Source organism: Juglans microcarpa x Juglans regia, chromosome 4D (genome assembly GCF_004785595.1).
Source record: "Juglans microcarpa x Juglans regia isolate MS1-56 chromosome 4D, Jm3101_v1.0, whole genome shotgun sequence".
In the NCBI taxonomy this organism is placed as follows: domain Eukaryota; kingdom Viridiplantae; phylum Streptophyta; class Magnoliopsida; order Fagales; family Juglandaceae; genus Juglans; species Juglans microcarpa x Juglans regia.
The window spans coordinates 16,741,717-16,769,579 of NC_054600.1; the positions used below are offsets into that span (position 1 = coordinate 16,741,717).

A 27,863-nucleotide genomic window follows, 5' to 3' on the forward strand; every position below is an offset into this window, starting at 1 on the left:
TAGCTATTTTGACACATTAGTCAGAGTTCGGAAGTCCGGCTCCGACTTCAACTCCAAAAACTCTAACTCCAAACTTTGAATTTTTGGAGTTTGAATCAGAATCGAAGCGGGTGTTGGACGCTTGGAGCTACAGAGTTTCTGCCCAGTCCTAACTCCTTTGGAATGAGTGTATGGTGACTGTTGGCAACCCCAAATCGACAAGTTGTACTTGAGATGTGGACATTCCTTGTGTTTACAAATTCTAAAATGCAATCCAAATCATTTTCCAAATTTATAAATATAAATATTTCAAATTTCAACTTCAAATTCTTCATTAAGAGAATTACAAATTTAGGCACTAGTTGGGACTTAGGGGTGGCAATTTATGTTTACAAGTTGTGTTTGTGTTGTGTCAAATTATGAGTATTAAACAATATGAGTCAGTCCGCTGCTTGAACCCAATTAGTTTAATTAAACAAGTTAGACTTTAAAATCCGAACTCAATCCGTTTAATTAATAGATGACACGACACGGCCTTCTTAACCCGTTTAGTAACTAATTGTTATTGTGTTAATATGGACATGACCCATTTAATCTATTTAACCCGCTTCAACCTATTTCATATAAATAAGTTGAGCTGACTTGTATATTTATTTTTTAACTCAATTAATGTAATCTCATATATAATAGGAGGATAGCTGTATAAATAATTCACAATTACAACTGGAATAATGATAAAATATTTTATTATCACTATCTAAACCAATAACATATAAGATAACTAAAATTTTCATAAAATAAAATTATATATTAACGAGAAAAGTTTAATAGTTTGAGATATATAACGTAGTCAAATATTGAAATTAATGTCATATACTCTCAACAACAAAAAAAGATATATAAAACTAAACATTTATAAAAAATTTAAAAATAAAATTTACTCGTGTTATAAGGGTGGATTATGGGTCTTGTAGTTTGATCCGCAATTTATATCAAATTCAAAACCGTTTCTTTTGTGTTGGGTTCACGAGTCATATCATATATTGTCACCCCTAATGACTTAGGCTTAGTACAATTCATTGAAAGTAAATTTATAACTAAAAGCTTAACTCATCAACTATCTAAACACCCAAGCCACTAGTATTTTTAGCTATATCTTCAGAACTTTCTTAATTGCAACCTTCAACAGTGTTCTCTGCTAACTTTGAAAACTTTGAAATAATTAAAAAAAAAAAAAGAATGAGTTGTACTCAGCAAGAAACAAATTAACGAGGGTAGGGAAAATAACAATATTAATTATGGACAAATATTCCAACGCCAAATACTGCGAGCAGTGAACATAAAAAAATAATAAACATTTGAATAGAAAACATTTTCCACGGTCATATGATAAGGAAAATCACCAATGGTCACATAAACCTCGGTCTAAGATAGTATGATGTTGTCATACAAATAAACATTTGTAACGCCCCATTCTCGAAGGTTCGGAGAGTTAACTCCTATTACTCAAGAATATCTCTAATAATCAATAATAAATAAATAGAAACTTTACAAAATAATTAACTTATTTGTTCGATCCAAAAATATGTGTCCCTCCACAGAAATACTAAACAAAAACTTCAATGAAATAAATAACATCTCCACAAAAACTCAAATTTCTTGACGTACCAAAATAACCGCTAGAGATAAAAATACTAAATATGATCCTCCAAAATACTTGGACCTTTAGCACTCATTCATCTATGATCATCAGACTTTTCCAATACTTCTTACACTTGTTCTCCAGCTGAACCATAAAAATATCTAAAAAATGTTATGGAGATAAGGGGTGAGTTATCAACAACTCAGTAAGTAGAGAGCATATGCTAGTATGTAAACATGAGTATTTTCACAGAGTTCAAGCTGCAGAAACAAAACATTTCAGTTTCAATATGCAAATCTCAAAAATACATAATATCAAAAAATCAGAGCGTTATTGCAAACGTTTCACATTCAAAAACCAACTTTTCATATTCAAAGACTCCTATGGCATAACATGACTAGATATCTTCATCTTATCATATCATATCAGAACAAAGGCCATGTTTAACCCCTATGGTAGGGTTGTGCATTCTACGGAAAGTCAAGCAAAACATAAATCACCATGTTATCAAAGCGATTGCACTCAGAGCAGAGATCACTATTATATCCCATGGTAGGGTCAGAGGTCACTATTATATCCCATGACAGAGCCAGAGGTCACTATTGTATCCCGTGACAAGGCAAAAGGTCACTATTGTATCTCGTGACAGGGCCAGAGGTCACTATTATGTCCCGTGACAAGGCCACATATTACAACAAAATAGAATCAGAATCAAAGTCAGAACAAAATCAGAAAGTCATGCTAAAGGTTTTTCAGATGCCATATCATATCAAAACAGAGTATTGAAATTCAAATCATTTCACATTTTCCAAAACAGATTCAGAACATCTTCATGTCACATGCAAAATTTATCAAATTTTCATATTCGCTCATTTTTCTCAGTTCAATAACAGAATGCCAAAAATAAGCTCATATCTATACTAGTCATGCCAGAAAAATACCTTATTCTTATACAGAATTTTCATGCATATGCAGAACACATATCTGAGGTTGTTTTCATATTTCTTTTCAAAGCAAACAAGCGTATTTTCAAAATCAACTTCGTTTCATTTTCTTTTTATGCAAAGTCTAGCATAGGAACATCGCTTACCTGAATTTCTTAGCTTATCAATCTTTCTCCAAAGTAGTACTGAACAAAAAATCAATTGTCACCTATAGAAAAAATCATGCAACTTGAATAAATCTCCAATTTAACAGTTACTACTTAATTACACCTGAAATACATATTTTAATACCTCAAAAACCTAAAATTTCTCTTAACTCTAAAATACCATCACTCTCTAAACTCATCAGTGTCCACTTAATAACTCCGACTAAAACATTAAATCCTAACTTATTTAATGGTGTAATCAAACTACAAAATTTAATACTAGAAAATATAATTATACCAAAATATTTTAAATTAAACAACAACTTTTATTTAATAAACTAGATCATATGTAAAGTGTTTAAAAATAAAATTACATCATTATCGTTTACTTTTGAAAGAAAGCTTTACTTAAGAACAATTTAAATTTCTTAAATGATTTCTGTAAACATAAATAAAATAGAGCCCACTAATACATATTAAAAGTTTAAAACACACTAAGTAACTCAAAGGGTAATAATGTAACTTCATCTCAATTAATATATGCTTGACCTTCAGTGGAATATCTGATATTTGAAAACATGTTCATAATACGTGAAATAAGGTTTACGCGACAAAGGCTCACCGTGAGGGAAGGGAACGTGCGACGACATAGGGAGCTGGCTGAGGTCGGCGGTTGTGCGTGTGGTGGTAGGGCATTGGGTGAGAGAGAAAATTATGAGAGAGAGATACACGATATGAGAGAGCAACACGTGAGGGAGACGGAGAGCTCCTTATCGAGAAAGTTACGTGCGGCGACGGCCTTGGTGACTATCGATGGCGGCACGGCTAAGCCTGGTGGCAGAGCACGGGGAGAGAAAGAGAGAGAGAGAGCGGACGCAGAGAGAGAGTGCACGTAGAAAACAAGAATATTCATAAATGAAAGCCGTGGGGTGCGACGTGAACATACTGGGAGTGAACAGTGGCTGAGATGCTAGATAGTGGGTTCCCTTTGGGCTGCAGAGGAGACATCCGAAAGGGTTGGTAGTGCAAAACTGTCGTGCTTGGAGGAGCAACCAATTGCTCTGTTTTTTGAACCCAAAACAGAGGAGTTTCGGTTCACTAAGTAGGTGGTTGTTCTCGGCACTTTGGTGGTGGTGCAGTGGCAGAGAAAATAGACAACATCAACGGGGTGGCTCCAGCACTCTAAGTGTTGCAGAACCGCCGTTGGTGACAGGTACATGTGCTGCCGGCTTGAGGTGTATTTACGTGACCAAGGCGTGGAGGAGTTTTGCAGTGGGCTATCTTTCGATGTTGGTGGTTTACGATGGAAGGAGTCTGGCTCACGATTGATCTACTCGGAGTGTGGTGCAGAGACGGCTTGTAACAGTTAAAACGTACAGGTTGGCTACGGCTTCATGTGGGCTGATTGTGGTGTTGGTTTTACGTGGAGATGGAGGTTGGCGTTGAACAAGGAGAGGCTGCGTGATTCTGGTGGCTGGTTGCAGCGACGGTAAATAGGCAGTTTCCAAAGGCAGAAGATATATGTGTATATTTATATGGGTGATATGAAAACCCTAAAGAATGGAAAGTGGTAGACGTGCATGGGTAGTGTCATGCGAAGAGGGGAGTTGGAGATAAAAATGAGGGATTTTTGAGATGGAGAGGAACTGCTAGGAAAAAAAAAATCTGCTGAGCGTTTTAAACGGTGCGCTTTGCACCAAGTTGGGCTAGGTTCGGCACTTGGCCGTGGTGTTACAATTTTTTACAAAATTCGTAGAGTTCTCACAAACATTATTAAAATATCACCAAGAAGGTATATACAAGGATGCAAAAGTAACATTACAATACATTTGACAACCTCGGTGCACACTGATTCCAACATTACATATATATATAAATATATATTAATATTACAAAAACCCAATTTAAAAGACAACTTACCTCATTTGTTAATCCAAAAATGTTCACAATGCACATTGGATGTATACAGAGTTAATAATTTAGATCGTTTTGTTTACTAGAAGGTTGCAACTTAATATTGTTTCTACAATTTTTTCCAAATCTTTACATTTTTACAACTCGGTTATAGTGTAACGTCCCATACCCTGAAGTCTAGAGAGTTATGTCCTGACACTTAATCATATCTCAAATTTACAGACAAACTCTAAAGTCCCTATAAAACATAAATCTCATTGGTTCAAAATAACTACTCCAATATAATTACTCGGTGCGGTTTGGATAGTGAGATGAGATGAGATAGTTTTAGATAAAAATTAAATAAAATATTGTTAGAATATTATTTTTTGATATTATTATTGTTTTGAGATTTGAAAAAGTCGAATTGTTTATTATATTTTGTGTAAAATTTTGAAAAAGCTGTAATGATAAGATGGGATAAAATGAAACACATTCACTATACAAACGAGGCCTAAGACTCCACAAAGTCTCAAAATAAAAGTCAACCTTCCAAACAAAACTCTCCAATAATCAAAGTCTTGCCCATGCTTCCTATTCTTGTTGAAACATCCAAAACATTTGAAAATATTCTGAAGATAAAGGGTGAGTTATCAACAATTGAGTAAATAGTGAAAATATACCAGTGTGTAAACATAAGCCGGTTAGAGAATGTAGAACAAAACATATTACTTACAGAATGTAGAACAAAACATATTAGTTACAGAATGCAGAACAAAACATATAATCAAAATATCAGAGTGACAATTTCAGAAGTATTCAAATACAAAAGTCCTTTGGATAGCAATACTGAGCATCATCTTATCAGAACAAAGGCATCATATCAGAACAGATACCATATTTAAGCTCCGTGGTAGAGTTGTGTTATCTCTGGTGGACAAACCAGACAAAAACATAAGTGAATCTTACACTTATCATTCTCGATGTCCCCAATGTGTACACATGAAAGACCACATAGAAAATCACTATATTTTCAAAGTGGGTGCACTCAGAAGCAAAGATGTTGTTACCAATACAATAACAGAATCATAATCAGAGTTGTTGGAATGGAAACAAAAATAGAAATAGAATCAGAATGTTATGCCAGAGGTTTTTTTAGATGCAACATTTCATATCAGAATTAGAGTGCTGAATAGATACATGTCACATGATTATATACAAAATATCAAATTCATATTCGCTCTTTTTGCACAGTTGAGAACAAAAATTCTAAAAATTTGCTCATGTCTACACTTATGAGAAAAATATCTTTCTCTTTCTTATTCATATACAATGAGTAATGCAAAGTAAAATGACCAAGGTGGTTTTCAATGTTCCATAACAAAAACACGCATATTCTTTATAAAACCAACCTCGGTGCATTCTTTTTATGCAAAGTCTGACAATAACAACGCTGCTTACCTGACTCTCGTAGTGTATACTCTACGTTTTGAGACCATATTCTAGTCGTGTCACAGTAACCTAGATCAGAAACATTATTCACTAATGTGTTAATAATCCACACAAGTACAATTTCAATCTAATTAACAAGTGTGGATTATTAACACTGGCTACTATGGAGGAAGGATTGCCTCAAACAATCCAATATATCAATATAATTGTATCACTCAGCTTGTCTCAATCTTCTCTCATTTTACATTTCTTTCTTCCAATTCTGTTTGTTCTTTTGCATTACATCTAGCATCATAACAATTGGCATCAGAGACCAACGATCCTTCATGATGGACGAGAAAAACTTCAAGCAGTACTACGAAAAGTTGTGTTGAATAAGTCCATGAAGACATTCTTGCAGCAATCCTACAACTCAAGGATCGAGTAGAACAAACACATGAAAATTATAAGATTTTTCGACAACAATTAAAGGAATAAATCTTGTAATTTTCGAATGATTTTACAGAATCTTTCGTTCTGTTGCAAGACCAGGAGGTCTAGGTTTGTGCAATGCAGGAGGACAAAGAATATGCAATGAAGCTTGAAGAGAAGGTATAGGTTCTCTCTCTCTCTCATGCTCTTTGTGTTTTCTCTATTTCCCCATGTGCCATTTTCCCATAAATTTTCCCTCCTGCAGATCATCACGGATTTGTACCTTCATCCTAGGCAGTATGTTTCACTCACAAAACCCGGTTGTTGACCTTTTCGGGACTAGGTAAGGTATACACGACTTTCCTTCACATAGGCTACCTTGTCGTGCATTAACTACTGATGTAAATCTTGGTTAACACCAATACTTTATATCACAGGGCACTTAAATAAGCCTTAGACAACGTCTTCTCACCTTGGATTTTATCTAATTAACCGCATGAAATTTTGGTAAGAAAATTAGAGTAAATTAGAGTGTTAGTATCGTCTTTGTATTATTATTTACATGACTTGTACATTGGTACCTAGTGGAAGATTTTGCTGCCTATGTTGTCTATTGGAAATTGTGTAATTGCGATTTCTTAGTTGGGTTGAAGTGTGGATAGCGTGTGGATTGATGTGTGTTTTGCATGGGATCATGCATGTGGGCTGGTTATGTTGGACTTGTCATGATGGTGGGCTGTTTGTGTTGGACATGTGGAAATTATGGACGTTTGATTGTTGTTTGGGTGGTTGTTTGACTCATAGGGAATCTCAGGTTTGTAGTATTAATGGCAGAGAAGACTTAATAGTGGTTGTAATGTCATTGGGCATGTTGGTTCGACATGTCAAGAGTAAATGTGGCTATTTATTTGTTTGACAAGTCAAGGGTAAGTTATGTTTGAATATGTAGACCGTTTGCATAATATTTCAGAATAAGTTTATAAATAATATTAAGTTTGTGGTAAATGATTAAACAAATTCAAGGTGGATGGGTTAATCTTCGTGAAGTAGTAAAATTTTCTTTGGACGTTGTGACTAATTTGTGCACGCTAAATCTAGTTATTGATTTTCATTAATGAAGTTGGTTTGTCCTGGTTTGGGCTTGTTAGTAAAATTAGTGGCATGCTTGTTTGGGTTATTAACTTTTAGTGAATGTCTTATATTTTAGGTGGTGATACGGTTAGAGGTCAAACCCAAGGCTTAAATAATGCACAACAAGAGTCAAATAAGCAGGGTTCATATGCTAGACTTTGCAAAAAAAGAAATAGATTGATATTGATTTATAAAAAAATATATATGTTTTGTTATGAAAAGAAACTTGAAACAATCTTGGTTATTTAATCTGCATTACTCATGAAATATTTATAAAAAGAGAAAAGTATTTTCTGTTATGACTGATGTAGACATGAGCAAATTTTTGGCATTCTTTTATTAATGATATAAAAAGAGCAAATATGAAATCTGAAAATTTGTGTATAATTATGTGAAGATGCTTTGAGTCTGTTTTGAATATGTGAAAATGATCTACATATGTTCAGTATTCTGCTATGATATGATGTGGCATCTGAAAACCATTAGTACGACATTCTGATTCTGATTCTGTATCTAATTTTGTTTCTAGTTTTAATCCGATATTTTTGATTTTGTTTATGTTGGTACCTTTGAGTGTACCCACTTTGGAAACAAAGTGATTTTTTGTATGGTCTTTTTTGTGTGCACACTCGGGACTCCGAGAATGATAAAGGGATTATTCACTTCTATTTCTGCCTAGTTTGGCCACCGGAAATAGCATAACCTTACCACTGGGGTTAAACATAGTCTATATTATGATATGATGCTTCTATTCTGTTATGATAATGTTCAGTTATGCTATGCCAAAGAATTTTTGTATATGAATATCTCTAAAGCTGTCGCTCTAATATTTTGATGACATGTTTTGTTCTGTTTTCTGAAACTAAAAATGTTTTATTATAAATTTTAAATAACTCATGTTTACATACTAGTATATGTTCTCTACTTACTAAGTTATTAATAACTCACCCACCCCTTATCTCTACAATATTTTCAGATAATTTGGATGTTTTAGCTAAGGATTAAGAATAAAAAATAAGGGCAAGATCATTAAGTGCAAGGGATGTACTAAGATTAATGGAGAATATTATTCAGTAGATTTGATTTATTTTGTTGAGTTGGTAATTGGGATGGTGACACTCTTATTAAGACCTTAAGGAGTTGTTAATTGGGATGGTGACACTCTTATTAAGACCTTAAGGAGTTGTTAATTTATTGGTTGAATTATTTTATTGATTTAGGAGTTGTTGATTTATTTGTAGACCTTGTAGAGGGATATGTGTGTGTGTGTGGTGGAAATAGATGAAGTTATGTTTATAGAGTTTTTGAAAATAGATGAATTTATGTTATGGAGCCTTTGAAAATTATATTTGTATTGTGAAAAATAATTTTCTAGGTGACAGAAAATAACTCATTGACCTTCCTGGTACGAGGTGTTACAATATTAGTACATATCGAATGGTGACTATCCATGTTCGAACGTTTATATTATTTAGAACAACTTCTTCCATATCAAAACTAATCAATCGAATGAAATATAAATCGTTCAAACAAAGAGTAATGTTACTCATCATCCCAACTCCCATCATCTTTTCATCATCCTATGATATAACATTAGATGATTGGAAATTATTTATTACATTCACTTGTGAACCTATCATTTAATGCTACATCATGGGATGATGGGAGTTGGGATGATAAATAGATTTTTTCTCGAACAAAAACTCCTTTTCATTGGAACACACAAATAAATCGTTCAATGGTAAATTAATTTCCCACTAAATTTATTAACTTATCTCTTCAATTTTTCATTCGACTGTAACTAATGTCCGTTCGAATGGTTATTGTAACACCCCACTTAATATAGCACCTTAACCATGACCCTAGCTAAGTAGAAGTTGTGATCCTAGAGAAAAAGGGAAATTTAGAGTTTGAGTTGGCAAAGAAGTTTACACTATTGATTTAGTTAGTATTTTAGAGTATTCTAGTGCTATTTTTATTTTTGAAAAAAGGTGCCAAGAGGTCAATGGAAGAATGACAAGTGGTATATTCGAGGCTTGCCACCTTGGTGGGGTAGGTAACTTGGTTAAAATACTAGATGGATTTGGAAAAGGCGCAAGAGTTGGTTTAATAGGGGCCCTAGCTTACTATGATAAGAGGACTAAAAATAGAAACAAGACTATAGGCCCAACTTGGTGGATACAAGACATTAGACCTAACTTAGTAGATATAAGATTATTGGGCACAACTTAGTAAGATCCAAGTCTATAGGCCCAACTTAGTAAAATACAAGACTAAGAACCAACTTAGTGAACTATTGAGGCTAAGGAAAGGGCCAATAAAAATCTGGACATGGGGCCCAAGGAAAGGTCCACTTCTAAGCCTACACAAAAGGATTTAATAGTTGGCACAATGAGAATTCAACTCTTGGAGGCCAAGCTTAGTATTCCTTCCATTATTCCAATTGGACTACACATACACCATACCATTAGTTTCCTTTCTTTCAAAGCCCATCTCACACGCACCTAGAGTTACAATTCTAACCATGGGTAGCCCTCCCATAACCTCAAGCTTCCATTCTCAAAAATCCTTCATCAAGCCAATAATAGTCTTGTTGACAATCTTGATTGCCGATTTCATCAAGCTTCAAAAACCCTATCATATTTATGAAATTTTTACTTTCCCTACTTGCATTAGATCACTCTTTTATGACTCTTGAATAGTGGATAAATCACAGCCTTTTTCATGTAGCAAAAAGGCATGGTAAATGCCAAACAAACCCACCAATGGGCACACACAAGTGCAAACAATAGGACCCAAAATAAGTCATTGCAACCATGACTCTTCAACAAGTTTTCAAAGGGGTTTTTCACATCATTCAATCCTCATCATGTCACCTAAATTAAGACCAAAAATAAGGCCAAGAGTAGTTCCAAGAGTCAAGCTAAAAGCTAAACTATTTCACCTAGGAATTGAGAAATTGACCAAACCAAATACCCATTCTTTTTTTTTCTTTTCTTTTTTCTTCTTTTTTTTCTTTTTTTTTCCAGCACCAAAATCAACCACCCCTACACGCCACTACCTCTGCCATTTAACCCTAAGGAAGTGTTTCAAAGTACTCAATTATACGCTTGGCCAATCACCCCCCATGAGTAACAAATCGATTGGGAAAAATGATGGTAAACCTAGATCACTTGGCTGAAACCTATGCTTAAACAAAACCTTCCTTCATTTTCTACTAAAAAAAATCACATGGCAACCATTCACACCTCATTACCCACCTAGGAAAGCTACTCAATAGTGGTTACGATGCTAGCAAAAAAGGTCATAAGGATGGGACAAAAGATGCTAAAAAACTAGACAACTTTGAAGCCAAAACCATTGACCATCAATTTGATTTCCCATGGATTTTTGTTTCTAACTTCTGAAGTCTTTTAGCCCTTGCACTTATAGCCTTCATCTAGCCCTTTTTCATGAGGTAATCAAGTGATCTAGGCAACTATTCAGCTGAGCCAAGAGATGACACATCTGAAATTTGCAATCAAACCCTCCACCCCCCACACTCACCACTCACATTCCACACCCTTTAGCCAAGCTGTGCACTCCCTCACCCCTCGGGTTCCCATAAATACCACCCTTCGTCCCTCAATTCCTCACACAACATCCTCAAGCTTTCACTTAATGTTCTTGTGAGCAAAATACTCTTAGAATGAGAATAGAGTGAAATTGAGTGGTGTGAGAGTAAGCCCTTGGAGTGAGTTATTTTTGGAAGCACCATAAGCTATGGTTTGGTGAGTATCACTACCCTATCTTTTTGTTGGATGATTTATTTATATGTTGTAACAGTTCGCTAGAAATTCACTGGTGGGATTTCTATTGACTTTAGGAACCTCGTAAAAATCCAATCAGTTTTTAGGAATCGGCCAATCGCATAGGTTTTAGTTTGTAAACATAGCTAGTGTTATCACTTACTATGATGCTAGAAATATGCGTTTAATTATTTGAGATAGTTAGAAGTATCAGAATGTGTTTTGGTCTACGCTATTAGACTCAGTGGGTTATTTAGGATTTTATGGCGCAATAACCTATTTTCTAATTTCAGACGTAAGCTTGTTCGAAATTGTGCAATTAATTTTAGGGGCACTTCGGGGTTGAATTTCGGTAAAAAATTTTCACTATAGGTTAATATAAATATTTAAGATTTTTCAGTATTAAGTTTATTATGCATTTTTTCAAAATGAATAGTAACCTCGATAAGCACACCCAGTGTAGTGTTTTCAAAATCATAGAGTGGAATGTCCAAATTAGGTTAGAGAAGTTTTATTTGGATACTTGGCAAGATTTTAGCCACACATAATGAATAGTATTAAACACTTGGCACCATGAGAAACCATTAGATAGATTTGTGAAGGAAATCAATGTGTGAGATCATGCCACCTAAGTAAAACTTTGTTTCATCTGATCAACCAATTTGTGCCAGACCAAAGAGGGTTTTAATCCTAGGAAAGCCCTAAATGATTGGGATCCAATTGAAACTCCAAAAACTTGGTTGAAACCGAAACCCTAAACGGTTTTCCCAAACCCTAAAGTTGGCCTCCAAACCCTTTCAAAACCGATTTCTAGCATTGTGTTTAATCACATAATTAAATCACTTCCACATGCTATTAATTAATCAAATCCTTATTATGATATCATTATCCATTCTTTTAAACCTTGGAACTTTGATTGAGCCAAGAAAAAATGGATTTGGGCTTAATAACATCTCAAACCCTAACCAAACCCCCTTTAAATCCCAAATTGAAGTCCACTTGGTTGAGGCCCACCAAGGCCCATGAATTTGGTCACCTTAGAAAGTTTCTTGAAGAAGTTTCCTCCCCCACATGGCAGACCATCCACTACTATTAGCTGCACCCAATAAAGCCTTGATGTGAAGGAGAAATCCACATCATCAACCTCCATATCTCAAAGGTGCTGCGAGTAGTCCTTGCCCCTCACTATTCTCCACTTTATGTCACATAGCCACCTCCAATCAAGGGTCATTCAAACCCATAACTCCCCCTTCCAGAAGTCTAAAGTCATGCAAGACACATTTCACTTCCTTTTATTACTTCTTCACCCCGTTCTTAGAGATAAACTCAAAAGAGCTCTTTCGGGCTGATTTCTAGGTCTTTTGCGTTGTGATTTTCAACCCTTTGTAAGTATTTTCGCACGATGACTCCTCAAAAAAGTTGTTCCTATTTGAGTATAATTTCCGTGGATATCTTATTAGTCCCATTAAATGCTCATTTGATCCGTAAAAAGTATGTTTAACCATGGAAAGGTCATTATGGGCGTGAAACTGGAGAGTATGTTATATTTTGGAATTTTTAACTAAGCTAATGGAAATATCTTGGTCCAAAAATTTTATAGAATGTTTTTAGCATATGTTTATGAATTTTCATTGAGTTTTTATTGCATGACTAAAACTTTTGATGTTAGATTTCCCTAAATCTAAAAACTTGAAAATTGTAAGTGGAAAAACAATTTTTGTTTTGAGAAAATTTGATATTTCATGGTCTAATCTTACTCCAAAGGCTTTAATATTTTTACATGATGATCCTAAGCCTCTTATATATATGTTAGAATGTTATTTTGAAGATATTTAATATTAGTTTTAAATATATGATTTTTCTATGTAAGAGGATTTTGGTTAGGCCTAAGATTTGATTTTTTTAGATCCATGTTTTATTGAATTTTAGCCATGTGATTTTAAGTTTGATGGTTGGATCTTCTTTAGGACACATCTTTAATGTGATGTTTTAGTTTGAAGATGACATGTCTTTAAGCCATGGATCAAGAGATTGATCAAAGTTAGTTGAGAGAAAAGTTTCTGTTTTGGACTAAGTGTAAAACTAAAAACTCCAAGTGTTCTTTTGTAATTTTTGGTGACTTTTGTTTGATGATTTAAAGTATGGTTGATCTTAGGATGATGTTATGAATATGTTAGAAGTAAGATTTGATTTTTTTAGAATTCTTGGAGATGTTTTTATTAAGGTCAAAACTTGTGATTTAAGGGACTTTTTTGTTAAAAGGTTTTTCACAAAAAGTTTGGTGTTGATGATTAGCTTTTCTTAATAGATATTTTAAGTGTGTTTTTAAACTTAGGATAGGAATATCCTTGTTACAAAATTTTGGTTTACTCATGGATTTTGAAGATCGAAGAAGTTGCAACCAAAATCAGGAGAAATGGCCTATGAATGTTTCGGCCATTGTGAGTTTTCCATAATTATGAATAGTTTTAAATTTTTTTGAGTTGATATTTGATTCCAGGACAAAATTTACATGAGAAATGTAAATTTTGGTAATTTTTTGCGTTAGGATGTGAAATCCTTAAGTTAGGAGTAAAATTGTCATTTTTTCACATGTAGAGAGTAAAATGGTAATTTTACTATAAGTTATCCCTTTTCACATTGCTAATTGTTAGTAATTAAATTTCTAACTTTTAGAATACACTTTTATAGTTTCTTATGTTTCAGGCTTTATTATCGTAGAACGCAATTATCGAGGTAAGTTAGCTCTAACTTACTATTAACTTATTGTGTATGTGTGATGGGTAAGAGAACTACAATTTGTGTTCGTATGTTGTTATATATACCATGTCAATACATGTTTATCTATTACACGAATTATTCTGTCACCAAAAACTTATCTGTTACAAGTATGTCACATTACGTATGTCATATGTTACATGTATGACATGTCACATAATATTCACTATCACATATTACGCCGTATTACAAAATGTTGTATGTTACATGGTATGCCATGTTACAAAATATTGTCACTTGTATGTTACATGGTATGCCATGTTACAAAATATTGTCACTTACATGTATGTTATGTTATGAAATGTTGTCTGTTACATTTATGTCTCAAAGTATGTCATGTCGATCGTCTTATGTTCATATCACGTTACGCTATGTCAGGACTTCTGTCTTTTGTATTCATGTCATTCTATCTCGAATACAGTTTGTATCACAAGAACAGTCTTGCTAAGTTATTCATGTCAATCATGAACCTAAGTGCTAGGATAGCGTAATATCCTAGTGGAACTGTGGAGTACGTATTAACGCACTCACAACTGATATAGACACTTGTGTTATGATGCAGTAATCGACAGGGACACACAGCTCAAGGGAACTCGTGTAGCACCCGTATGGTCACTTTTATTAATTAAGTCTATTAAATAAAATTCCAAGTTCATGTAATTCACGTTCAAGTCATGTTTCACGTTATATTTCAAGTTCACATTTATGTTATATTATGCTCAAGTTCATGTTATGTTCAAGTTCATGTTTAAATTATTTATGTTCATGTTCATGCTATCTTTCAAGTCCATGTCATCTTTCAAGTTCACATTCATGTCAGGTTATGTTCATGTTCATGTTATGTTCAAGTTCACGTTCATGTTATGTCATGTTCACGTTCACGTTATGTTTCAAGTTCACGTTAATGTTATATTATGCTTAGGTTCATGTTATGTTCAAGTTCATATTCAAATTATGTATGTTGACGTTCATGCTATGTTTCAAGTTCACGTTCATGCTATGTTGCTAGTCCATGTTATGTTTTAAGTTCCCGTACATGTCATGTAACGTCAAGCTAAGTTTTTCAGTTCAAGTTATGTGATTTATGGCATGCTACATGCCAAGTTATGCTATGCTTACTTACGATTTTGATTATGCATTCATGCTTTTACTGTCGTCATTAACCTCTGTGGAAGTTTCCTATTAACTTGCTGAGATTTGTAATCAAAACTCACCGTGGTAGTCCCAACTATCATTCCCCCCTAAATAGTAGACGATATGTCAGGATCAGAGCAGAAAGCAGACACTGGCAGACTAGAGGAGGTTAATTAGTCGTCGTAGACCCAACACGGAGCTTGCAGCCTCCATAGTTAGGTCTTTGGATAGTATTCCGGCATCGTTAGTCGAGTTACGCTAGTTACTGAACGAACTAGCCCAATAGTATATTTTGGCAATGTAATTATGGAGGCAGGTCTCCGTTGTTTTGAGATTACAGTTTTCTGAGACCCGTGCTGGAATTGTGGATGTTTATTTTGTTAGGTATGCATGGATAATATTTTAACTATTTGGAATATTATAAGTTTGGTGCATAGTATTACTCAAAAAAAATTATCTGCAGCAAATATTGCATAATGTTAGATGCATGTTAGGAATATTGTATCTTATATGTCATGAACGAGGGCAGCTAATCTTGTGTTGCATATCTCGAGAGGGCGTCACAGGGTGGTATCAGAGCAATACGTCTTTGGGTTTAAATCCACATGTCCTTAGGAAATGCACCAACTATTAGACTTAAAATTTTAGTCTTTATTAGGCTTGAATTTTTTGAAGTATGAGAAATAGTACATGATTGTAATACGTGTACTTATGTGTTTCTAGAAGTGACACATAACTCAAGGTAGGATACCTTGAAACCCTGAGGGAGCCACAAATCAGGAGAATCAGAATGCCCCGATGGATGGAGGATTAGTTGAAGCTGTATGTCTGTTGACTGGCCTGCTTAGACAACAACAAGTGCATGTACCCTGACCCAAAGTCAGGGGTTGTACGTATGAGAAGTTCTTGATCCACTGTTACTTGAATTTTTCTGGTAATGAAGGGCCACTAAGAGCCGAGAAATGGATTATGGATCTTGAAATGACCTACAAGATCTATGGATGTATTGAGGACCAAAAGGTTCTATACGCTGGATACCTATTCCAAGGAGAAGCTGGAATATAGTGGGATACCCGAAGGCAACTTCTAATACGGGAACTAGGAACCCTCACTGCTTTGACATGGGAGAGGTTCAAGGAAGAGTTCGACAACAGATTCTTCCCAGATTTTGTCAAATAGCTGAAGGCGCAGAAGTTCACAACTTTAACTCAAGGTAGTTTGACCGTAGAACAATACGCCGCTAAGTTTATGGCGTTAAGAAGGTTTGCACCACACTTGAATTCTACTAAAAGGATGCTGGCACAAAAGTTTCAAGCAGGACTTCAGCCAAGGATCCGTAGCCAAGTAGCTTGCCTAAGAATAGAGAATTACCAAGAGTTGGTAAACGTGGCCGTGATAGAAGAGGCTGAGCAGAGAGGTCTGGTGATCCAAATCAATACTGAATGAAAAAGAACTTCACTGTACGCTATTGAAGAAAGTTCGAAAAGGAAGAAGATGTTTACTGGATCAGATAAAGGAAAAAGGCATTGAGATTGGGAGCTCAATGCCGATCACATTTCCACCTTGTGGGGAGTGCGGTAAACACCATGGAGGCAAGTGCAGAATAGCGTTGGGAACTTGTTTCAGGTGTGGCCAACTGGGTCATATGATCAAAGACTGCCCCAGTGTTGCTTTGAGGAATGAAAGAAAGGGGGTTTCTCTCAACAACGGCTACAAACCAAAGCCGAGGTAGCACGTACCCATGAAAGTGTATGTTATCACTTAGGGAGAAGCAGATGTTGACGCCCCAAGAAATGAAGAAGCTGGCACCATCAATGGTATTTTTTATAAGACATAGGTATTGTTAAACTTATGTACGGTTGATTTGATTGCAATTGATTGTATTGTTGCATTATTGCTATTTTAGAGAATGTCAAGTCATTGAAATTTGTAACTTGTACGCTATTGATTCTAGTGAGTCTCTGTTTTTAGTGATTATGGTATTATACGGGAGTTTAGTTCGGAAGCCGAATTGTTACCCAAGTGGTAAGAGTAACAATTCTCATTAAGAGTATTATTGTTCATATCAGTGTAGATATAAAATACCCTTTAGCAGTTGGAGGAAGGATATTGAAGGTTGATAAATTAGTATTCCGCATATTTGGAGTTGTTTTGATTTTGAGGATCCAAAGGAATTTGTGTTTGTAAGAGTACAGTGTTTGGGAGAGGCTTTGGTCGTAGTAGGATTTGCTTATGATGGTAGTTTTATCCAGCTGCCATTAAGTGTCTTTGGCAAAGCATTGTGTTTGTGGAAAAAGTAGATCGCCATTATATTGGAGACTTTTATATGGGTAGCAAATCTTGGTCTTGAGGACTTACGTGAACAGTAGGAACATATCCTTTCGCTTAGAGTCAGAATAAGAGGCAGCTCATGATGGATAGAAGAGCTATGCCAATCAAAAGAGAGAAAGTCTTGAGTTAAGGTTAATAGTTGATCGTTTATCGAGGGGTACCACCTAGGAGGAGGAATGATTCGTTGTGATTATGAAGGAGTACGCTAGTCCTAGGCAGATAGAATTCCTTGAGGAAATAGAGAATGTGAATTCAGTTTTGTGTGGATTAAATGCTTCCAAATTGAACTACGTGAATACTTGGAGTTTTAGATTTAGAGAGTATACTGGTACGTACGACTTGACCTACTTTGTGGAAGGATTCCAGTACAAATTGATATGATTTGAGAGAGAGTGTTAAAAATGGTAGATATATATCGTTGTGGATAATTCTTTGAAGAGTAAGGAGAATAGTGATTTCATTTAAGCAAGGATTCAGTATCCTAGAAGGTCAGCCTAGAAATCATTAAGTTTAGGCAGTAACCTCTGGGAGTGTTATACCCTTATGTTATAGTGGTTATAGATAAGAATAATGTTGACAACGTGAGAAAGGCATTACCTCATTAAGAACGTTACCTTCCTCTTGGGCGTGATGAGGCATCTAGTGATGGCCAGTAGGTTGGCAAGCAACTTTTTCTTTTGAGCATGTTTTATGTTTGTACTTGCGTCGATTTCGTCCTCGACGATGAAATCTTTTTTTTTAAGAGGGGAGGATGTAACAACTCGCTAGAAATTCACTGGTGGAATTTCTATTGACTTTAGGAATCTCTTGAAAACCCCATAAGTTTTTACGAATCGACCAATTGCATAGGTTTTAGTCTATCAACATAGTCAGTGTTATCACTCACTATGATGCTAGAAATATGAGTTTAATTATTTGAGGTAGTTAAAAGTATCAGAATTTGTTTTGGTCTACATCATTAGAATAAGTTGATTATTTAGGATTTTATGGGTTAATAACTCATTTTCATAATTTCAGACGTAACACCTATTCGAAATTGTGAAATTATTTTTAGCGGCACCTCGTGGATGAATTTCAGTAAACGATTTTCACTATAGGTTATTATGAATATTTAGAATTTTTCAGTTCTCAGTTTATTATTCATTTTTTCAGAGTGAATAGTAACCTCAATAAGTGCACCCAGTGTAGTATTTTCAAAATCACAGTATGGAATGTCCAAATTAGGTTAGAGAAGTTTTGACACTTGGTAAGATCTTAGCCACACATAGTGAATAGTATTAGACACCTGGCACCATGAGGAACCATTAGATAGATTTTGTGAAGGAAATCAAGGTGTGAGATCATGTCACCTAAGCAAAATTTTGTTTCATTTGATCAACCAATTTATGCCAGACCAAAGAGGGTTTCAATCCTAGGGAAACCTTAAATGGTTAGGATCCAATTGAAATCCCAAAAGTTTAGTTGAAACTAAAACCCTAAACGGTTTCCCCAAACTCTAAAGTTGGTCTCCAAACCCTTTCTAATATGATTTCTAGCATTGTGTTTAATCACTTGATTAAATCACTTCCACATACTATTAATTAATCAAATCCTTGTTATGAAATCATTATTCAGCCTTTTAAACTTTAGAAATTTGATTGGGCCAAGAAAAAATGGATTTGGGCTTGATAGCATCTGAAACCCTAACCAAACCACCTTTAAACCCCAAATTGAAGCCCACTTGGTTGAGGCCCACTAAGACCCACGAATTTGGCCACCTTGGTGATGCTTCTTGAAGAAGTTTTCTCCCTCACATGGCAGATCATCCACTGCCATTGGCTGCACCCAATAGTGCCTTGATGTGAAGGAGAAATCTACCCCATCAATCTCTATATCTCACAGGTGCTGCAGGCAGTCCTTGTCCCTCACTATTCTCCACTTTATGTCATATAGCCACCTTCAATCAAGGGTCATTCAAGCCCATAATTCCCCCCTCCAAAAGTCTAAAGTCGTGCAAGACACACTCATTTTTATCAGTTCTTCGCCATTTTCTTAGAGAGAAACTCAAAAGAGCTCTCTCGAGCTGATTTCTGGGTCTTTTGCTTGGCGATTTTTGACCCTTTGTAAGTATTTTCGCACAATGACTCTTTCATAAAAGTTGTTCGTATTTGAGTGTAGTTTCCGTGGATATCTTATTAGTCTCATTAAATGCTCAATCGGTCAAACATATTTTTAACTATGGAAAGGTCATTCTGGTCATAAAACTGGAGAGTATGTTATGTTTTGAAATTTTTGACCAAGCTAATGGACATATCTTGGTTTGAACATTTTATGGAGTATTGTTAGCATGTATTTATGAATGTTCAATAAGATTTTATTGCATGAATAAAGGTTTTGATGATAGATTTCCCTAGATCTAGAAACATGAAAACTGGTTTTAAATACAAGTTATAATATTATTTTGAAGATATTTAATATTAGTTTTAAAGATATAATTTTTCTATGCAAGAAGATTTTGGTTAGGCCTAAGATTTGATTTTTTTTGGGCTAGATCCATGCTTTATTGAGTTTTAGAGATGTGATTTTAAGTTTGATGGTTGGATCTTCTTTAGGACAAATATTTAAACTATGTTATGTTTTAGTTTCAAGATCACATGTCTTTAAGCCATGGATCAAGAGATTGATCTAAATTAATTGAGAGAAAAATTTTGGACTAAGTGTAAAACCAAAAACTCCAAATGTTGTTTTGTGATTTTTGGTAACTTTTATTTGAAAATTTAAAGTATGGTTGATCTTAGGATGATGTTATGAATATGTTAGAAGTAAGATTTGACTTTTTTGGAATTCTTGGAGATGTTTTATTAAGATCAAAACTTGTGATTTAATGGTTTACTTTTTTGTTAAAAAGTTTGGTTCCTTTTACAAAAAAATTTAGTGTTGATGATTAACTTTTTTTAATGAATATTTTAAGTATATTTTTAAACTTAAGAATATCCTTTACAAAATTTTAGTTTAATTATGTGTTTTGAAGATGGAAGAAATTGCAACCAAAATCAAGAGAAATGACCTTTGAATGTTTCGGCCATTGTGAGTTTTCCATATTTGTGAATGGTTTTAAATTTTTCTGAATTGATATTTGAGTCTAAGATAAAATTTACATGAGGAATGTAAATTTTGAAGTTAGGATGTGAAATCCTTAAGTTAGAGGTAAAATAGTCATTTTCTCACACGTAGAGGGTAAAGTGGTCATTTTACTCTAAGTTCTCTATTTTCACATTTCTAATTGTTAGTAATTAAATTTTCCCTCTTACAATTCATCTTGTTTCGGTCTTTATTCTCGTAAGACGCGACTATCGAGATAAGTTAACTCTTAACTTACTATCAGCTTACTGTGTATGTGTGATGGGTAGGGGAACTAGACTTTGTGTTCGTATGTTGTTATATATGTCATGTCATCACATGTTTATCTATTACATGAATTATTTTGTCCCGAAAAACTTATCTATTACTCAATATATTCTGTCTTATGTTACTATCTGTTCCAAGTATGTCACATTACGTATGCCATCTGTTACATGTATGTCATGCCACATAATATTCATTGCCACATGTTACGCCATGTTACAAAATATTGTCTATTACATTGTATGTCATGTTACAAAATATTGTCACTTACATGTATACTATGTTATGAAATGTTGTCTGTTACATTTATGTCTCAAAATATGTCATGTCTGTTGTCTTATGTTTATGTCACATTACGCTACGTCAGGACTTCTGTCTTTTCGTATTCATATCATCCCGTCTCAAATACAGTTTGTTAAGTTATTAATGTCAATCACGATCCTAAACATTAGGATAGAGTAATATCCTAGTGGAACTCTTTTATTCAAGCTAGAGTGTCTAAATAGGTGTGAGATTTCTTGGATTGATGAAATACAATCAATAAGTTGCGAATGAGGCCTAACTAATTGGTCACCGGAGCGCGCCATGCACTAACGCCAATGGAGCCACAATTTATTTTACGTGCATCTACAGCAAGTGTGGCACAAACAATTCATGGGGCCACAACAACTGTGAAGTACGTATTAACGCACTCACAGTTGGTATAGACACCTGTGTTGTAATGCGGTAATCAGTAAGGACACATGGCTCAAGGGGACCCGTGTAGTACCCATATATTCACTTTTATTAATTAAGTCTATTGAATAAGATTCAAAGTTCATGTAATTCACGTTCAAGTCATGTTTCACATTATGTTTCAAGTTAACATTTATGTTATGTTATGTTCAAGTTCATGTTATGTTCAAGTTCATGTTCAAATTATGTATGTTCACGTTCATGCTACGTTTCAAATCCATGTTATGTTTCAAACTCACGTTCATGTTATGTTCAAGTTTACGTTCATGTTATGTTATATTCACGTTCACGTTTATGTTATGTTATGCTTAGGTTCATGTTATGTTTAAATTATATATATTCACGTTCATGCTATGTTTCAAGTCCATATTATGTTTCAAGTTCACGCTCATGCTATATTGCTAGTCCATGTTATATTTTAAGTTCACGTACATGTCATGTCACGTCAAGCAAAGTTTCAGTTTCAGTTCAAGTTATGTCATTTATACTAAGCTACATGTCAAGTTATGCTATGCTTACTTACAACTTTGATTATGCATTCATGTTTTTACTGTCATGCATGCATCATTAACTTGTGTGGAAGTTTCCTATTAACTTGTTGAAATTTGTAATCAAATCTTACCATGGTTGTAACATCCCGTTCCCGAAGGTCCGGAGAATTAGCTCTTAATACATAATATCAACTTAAATAACATAACTATAAAATCCAGAAAACTCCATAAAATATTAATTCATTTACTCAGCCTAAAAATCTATGTTCTTTCGTAGGGACAACAAAGAAGTTCTCAATAACATAAATTAAAAACTCTCTAAAAACTCGAAAATATTCTTAATTCATCAATCAAAATACCGAAAATAAATCAATTTACTAACTACGACTCTCGAATATGCACTTGTATCTTCAGGCACTTATTCCACTACGATCATAACACCTTACTAAAACTTCTTACTCTTGTTCTCCAGCTGAACCATCAAAATTATCTAAAAAATATATGGAGATAAGGGATGAGTTATCAACAACTCAGTAAGCAGAGAACATATACTAGTGTGTAAACATGAGCATTTACAAAGATCAGAATGCAGAACAAAATATTTTCATTTTCAGAGTGCGGAAGCATAACATGTTATCAAAACATCAGAGTGAAGACTTAGAAATAATTTCATTCAAAAATCTCATTTGGCATAGCATAAGTGATCATCATCATCATCAGAACAGAGACCATGTATAACCCCCGTAGTAGGGTTGTGCATATGCAGGTAGCTAAGCAGACATAAATCACTCTGTCACCAAGGTGTGCACTCAAAACATAGACCACTACTATAACACGTGACAGGGCCGTATCCACTATTATAACCCGTGGTTGGGCCGTATCCACTATTATTACCTGTGGTTGGGCCGTATCCACTATTATAACCCGTGGTTGGGCTGTATCCACTATTATTAATGTGGTTGGGCCGTATCCACTACTGTAACCCGTGGTTGGGCCGTAACTAAACAGAGCAGAAACAAAATCAAATTCAGAATCAGAGAGTCATGCCAAAGGTTTTTCAGAAACCACAACTTATCCAAGCAGAGTACTGAACAAAATCATATCATCTTCGTAATCAAAGCAGATCCAAAGCATATTTACATAATTATGCACAATTTTCATATTCGCTCTTTTTGCATAGGTCAAAAATAGAATATAAAAAATAAGCTCATGTCTACACCAGTCAAGACAAAAATGCTCTCTCTTTCATCACAGTTCAATGAGTAATGACAAACACATAACTGAGGTTATTTTCACATTTCTTTTCGGAACATATAATGCACATTTTCATAAATTAACCTCAGTTCATTTTTTATTTTATGCAAAGTCTAGTATAGGAATCCCACTTACTTCGACTTCTTAGCTTTTTAGAAATTTCCTCAAAAATGCCGAACAAATATTAATCGCCACCTATAAAAATAATCACTTAATTTTCATAAATTTCCAATCCATGTATTTTAATATCTAAACCTAAAATACCTATTTTAATACCTCAAAACCTAAAATTTTTCTTAACTCTAAAATACTATCATTTTCTAAATTCATCATTTTTCACTTAATAACTCCGGCTAAAACATTAAATTCTAACTTATTTACTACTATACAATATAAAATTGGATAACATAATTATATCAAAATCTATTAAAGTGGATCAAGCAAAAATATCATTTAAATAATAAAAAAAAGTCTTAATTGGTATTTGTTTAAAGGGTTTTTTTAAAAAATAAAATAAAATAAAATTTTGTACTTACTATTCCCATACGAAATTCATACTTTAATAATATACTTCAAAATCTTTGTTTATTTTGTAAATATAAATATAAAAACTAAAGTCCTCGTACGTACAACAAAACTAGCCTAATATAGCACTCATCTAAGATAGGGTGTTTTAGTAAAACGACTTAAATTGCATGGGCTATTATGGGACGGCAATGGGCACGGCACGACATAACAGAACTTAAAACACTATATATTTCCTTATTAAACCATGTAGTAGAAGCATGCTCACCGTGCAGCAAGGAGCGGTGCGACGAGCTGAGAGGTGGACGGCGGCTACGACGGCGGCTGGGCGGCTGAGTACAGAGAGATAGAGTGATAAAAGAGAGACCCACTAATGAGCGAGAGAGAAATATGAAGTGAGAGAGCAAAATGTGAAGGAGAGGGATGAAACTCACAGTGAGACGTGACATACAGAGGATGCTGTGAGAGGAAACAAGGTCGTGGGCTTATCGAGAAGGTCAACGAACGATGGACCCAGGTGGCTACGGCTGGCGTTTTCTAAGCAGGTCACAGAGAGAGTTGGAGTTGTGGGTGGCTTAAGGGCGGTGGGTTTGTTGAACCATGACTGCTCTGTTTCGGGAAGCAAAAACAGAGGTCCTTTGGCGTTGGTGAGGCTACATTGCTGTGTTACACGACTGAGGGATATGAATCAACGGACGGCAACTATGTGGAGGTGTTGGGGTGGCGCAGCAGTGCACTGTGGGGACTTCATGCATGCATGGGTTGCATCGATTTTTTGTATGGAGGGGGGCAACGAGAGTTCTGGGCAGTGCAATGGGCTGTTGTGCCGTGGGGTGGAAGCTGTATATGTGTACTGGTGGTGTAGGGACTAACGCAAGGTGGCTGAAGTGAGGGGGCGCACCGCAGTGACTGGGTGGTGCGACTGGTTGGCCTGTGGCCGAGCTAGGGGGTGCTGCGCTTGCTGGCTTCGCGGGGGAAGGATGTTCCTGATGGCAACGGGTTGCGGCGGCTGTTGTTGCACTATGGGCAGTGAAGCTAGTGCTACTATTGGTGGCTATATAAAAAAAGTTTTTCACCAAAAAAACCAAGCGATGGCAGCCCTAGTTTAGAAGATGGCTACGTGTTGTATGTATATAGGAATAGTTGTCAAGAACGTAGAGGGATAGAGATGTGCATGCGAAGGAAACAGACGTGCACGTCGTGGGTTCTGGTACAAGATCTTACGGGCTTGGGTTGTTTGGCCATTTCAAAAAAAAAAAATTTACTCCCGTCGTAGTGAATAAAGAATAACAAATGGGCTTTTTCATATGTCAAACCCAAAAATATTCAGAGAGTGGACTTGGTGCTGGGCCCAGATGTTACAATAGTAGTCCCAACTATCATTCTCCCCTGAATGGTAGGCGATGTGTCAGGATTAGAGTAAGAAGCAAACACTGGCAGACTAGAAGGGGTTGATTAGACGTCGTAGATGCAACACAGAGCTTGTAGCCTCCATAGTTAGGTCTTTGGATAGTATTCCGGTATCGTTAGTCAAGTTACTCGAGTTACTCAATGAACTAGACCAATAGTGTATTTTAGCAATGTAATTATGGAGGCAGGTCTTCGTTGTTTTGAGATTACAGTCTTCTGAGACCCGTGCTGTAATTGTGGATGTTTACTTTGTTAAGTATGCATGAATTATGTTTTAACTATTTGAGATATTATAAGTTTGGTGCATAGTATTGCTCAAAAAAAATATTTACTGTGAATTGCATAATGCTAGATGCATGTAGGAATATTGCATCTTATATGTCATGAATGGGGGCATGTAACCTTATGTTGTATGTCCTGATGCTTCAGATGTCCGTCCGATCCCAAACGGAATCTGGGGGCGTCAGATATGCTAGGCTCTAAATTATGCTATGAGAAAGAGGATCTGAATGAGTTATATGAGATTGGACTTGGGAATGCACATACGGTTGAGATTTGGAGTCTTGCATGTGTAAATTGTTTTGGTATGAAATTTTAGCCGTAACTTGTCTTGGTGTTATCATAAAGTTGAATAATCGATTGAAGGTTTAAATTTAAGGAAAACAACATGTCATGATACGTTTATAAGCCATATCTTGCGTTGATCATCTAAGCACATTCGGTTTCCACTTGCATGAAGGTGATCTTGTGATATCACATTTTATTTTTCCAAAGTTTGTGTTGTAAACCTTTAGAAACCTATTATTTTCAGGTTAAGAGTTGAAATGCATGATCTATTTAGGCTTTAAGAGTTCACATGTTGAGGAGAAGTTAGAAATATCATGCTTACACCCGATTTGAAGGTTTTGAAATATTTTGGTGCAAATTGATGCATTAATGATGGCAAGAACTCATGTAACCTTAATCTAAGTTGTTAGTATGTCCACTAAGGCCTGACTTATTGTTTGCTACTTGATAAGACTTGGTTACACATGCATCCATAGAAGTATAGACTTGAAATCACAAAATGGTCACAATGCATACCACGGGTTGGATGGAATTGGCATAGTAGCTATTTGATTCTTGCAATTCTAAGATCATATATGGATTTAGAACATGAAAAATATGAATTTTGAGAAATTTGAAGAACATTGGGGCCAAAATGCTAATAGTGAAAATTTAGGGTCTAAGTGACAATTTCGAGAAACACTGGGGCAATTTTGTAAATATTGTTTTAAACCATCTTGAATCTGAAAATCTCCCTTAGTTATATGATTCCTAACTTAGAAATTTCTTTTATTTCAGCCGTATCATTTACTAAAAACCCGAGAAGGTTGTAAGTTAGCTTCTAACTTACTCTTAGATAATTTATTTATGATTTTTGTGTAAACACCACATTCATATTACAAATACCATTTTGAGCATAAACTCTCATATGATACATCATTGAGCATTTGATTATTTACTTACATGACATGAAGTTTGCTCCATTTTAGCATGTCACATGAAAATGTCATTTTTGCATCAAGCATTCTACACTTTACGGAATAAGCACATGTCATAAAATATATTTTGAGTATAGCATAAAAATAAATTTTTGTTATGACCCCAAATGCTAGAATGAGAAATTATCCTAATGGAACTCCTCTATCCACTATGGAGCGAGTAAAAATGAAGTGATAACCTCTGGGTTGACAATGAACCATCAACGGGCTTTGAATGGATTCTTTTTAAAGAAAACCCAAGTGAAATCATATATGGGTACTTAATAATGGTTGGTGCATATGTTATGATGATATGTTATGTTGATAATAAAAGGTTATGATATCAATGCATTGAGTTGTGTTTACAGACAATGTAGTCTCAAAATGAGTTGTACTACAATCACTAGCGGGTACTCACAGTGCAAAGAGGGAGCTATGATGATATCATATGTCATGTTCTGTTAATAATGGCTCTAATGAATAAGGAAATTTATGTTTTTTGAAAAGATGAAATAAAAAATGTTCTCTGTAAGAAAATGTGCATTAAAATTTTTCTGAAAGATGTTGAAGAATCTGGATGGGAGACAAATACGGGTTTTCTACATACCTGGCATGCATCTCATGTTTATCATTAATGATGCATATCTTATCTCTGTGCAAATTAATTATTTAACTTAATAAGATTTCAATAAATCTCACTGTGGAAATTTCACTACTATTTTCTCTAGAATGATAGAAGTTGTGTTAGGATCGGCCTATGACAAACAAGATGGTAATGAGCTCCAACCCTTGGCTTCAAATGGTTAAGAATGAGCCCGACATTGACCGAAAGTTGGATTTGATATTGATGTTTATAGTAATAACTCTATACACCATAGTGGATGAGAGAAATTATTTGACTTGCTTTATTTA

The 27,863-nt window shown here is 35.0% G+C and overlaps 1 protein-coding gene across 2 annotated transcripts in view; it reads right to left on the reverse strand.

Moving 5' to 3' along the window:
• Positions 1–5,737: 5,737 nt before the first annotated feature.
• The window catches only part of LOC121261586 (putative UPF0481 protein At3g02645), a 30,032-nt gene continuing 7,906 nt past the window's right edge, over positions 5,738–27,863 (reverse strand). For both annotated transcript variants that reach the window (XM_041164023.1, XM_041164022.1), the window contains 2 exons: positions 12,232–12,243; positions 5,738–5,754 (listed from right to left, as the gene is read on the reverse strand). The gene's annotated coding sequence lies outside the window, so the exon portion shown is untranslated. The remainder of the gene's footprint in view (positions 5,755–12,231; positions 12,244–27,863) is intronic.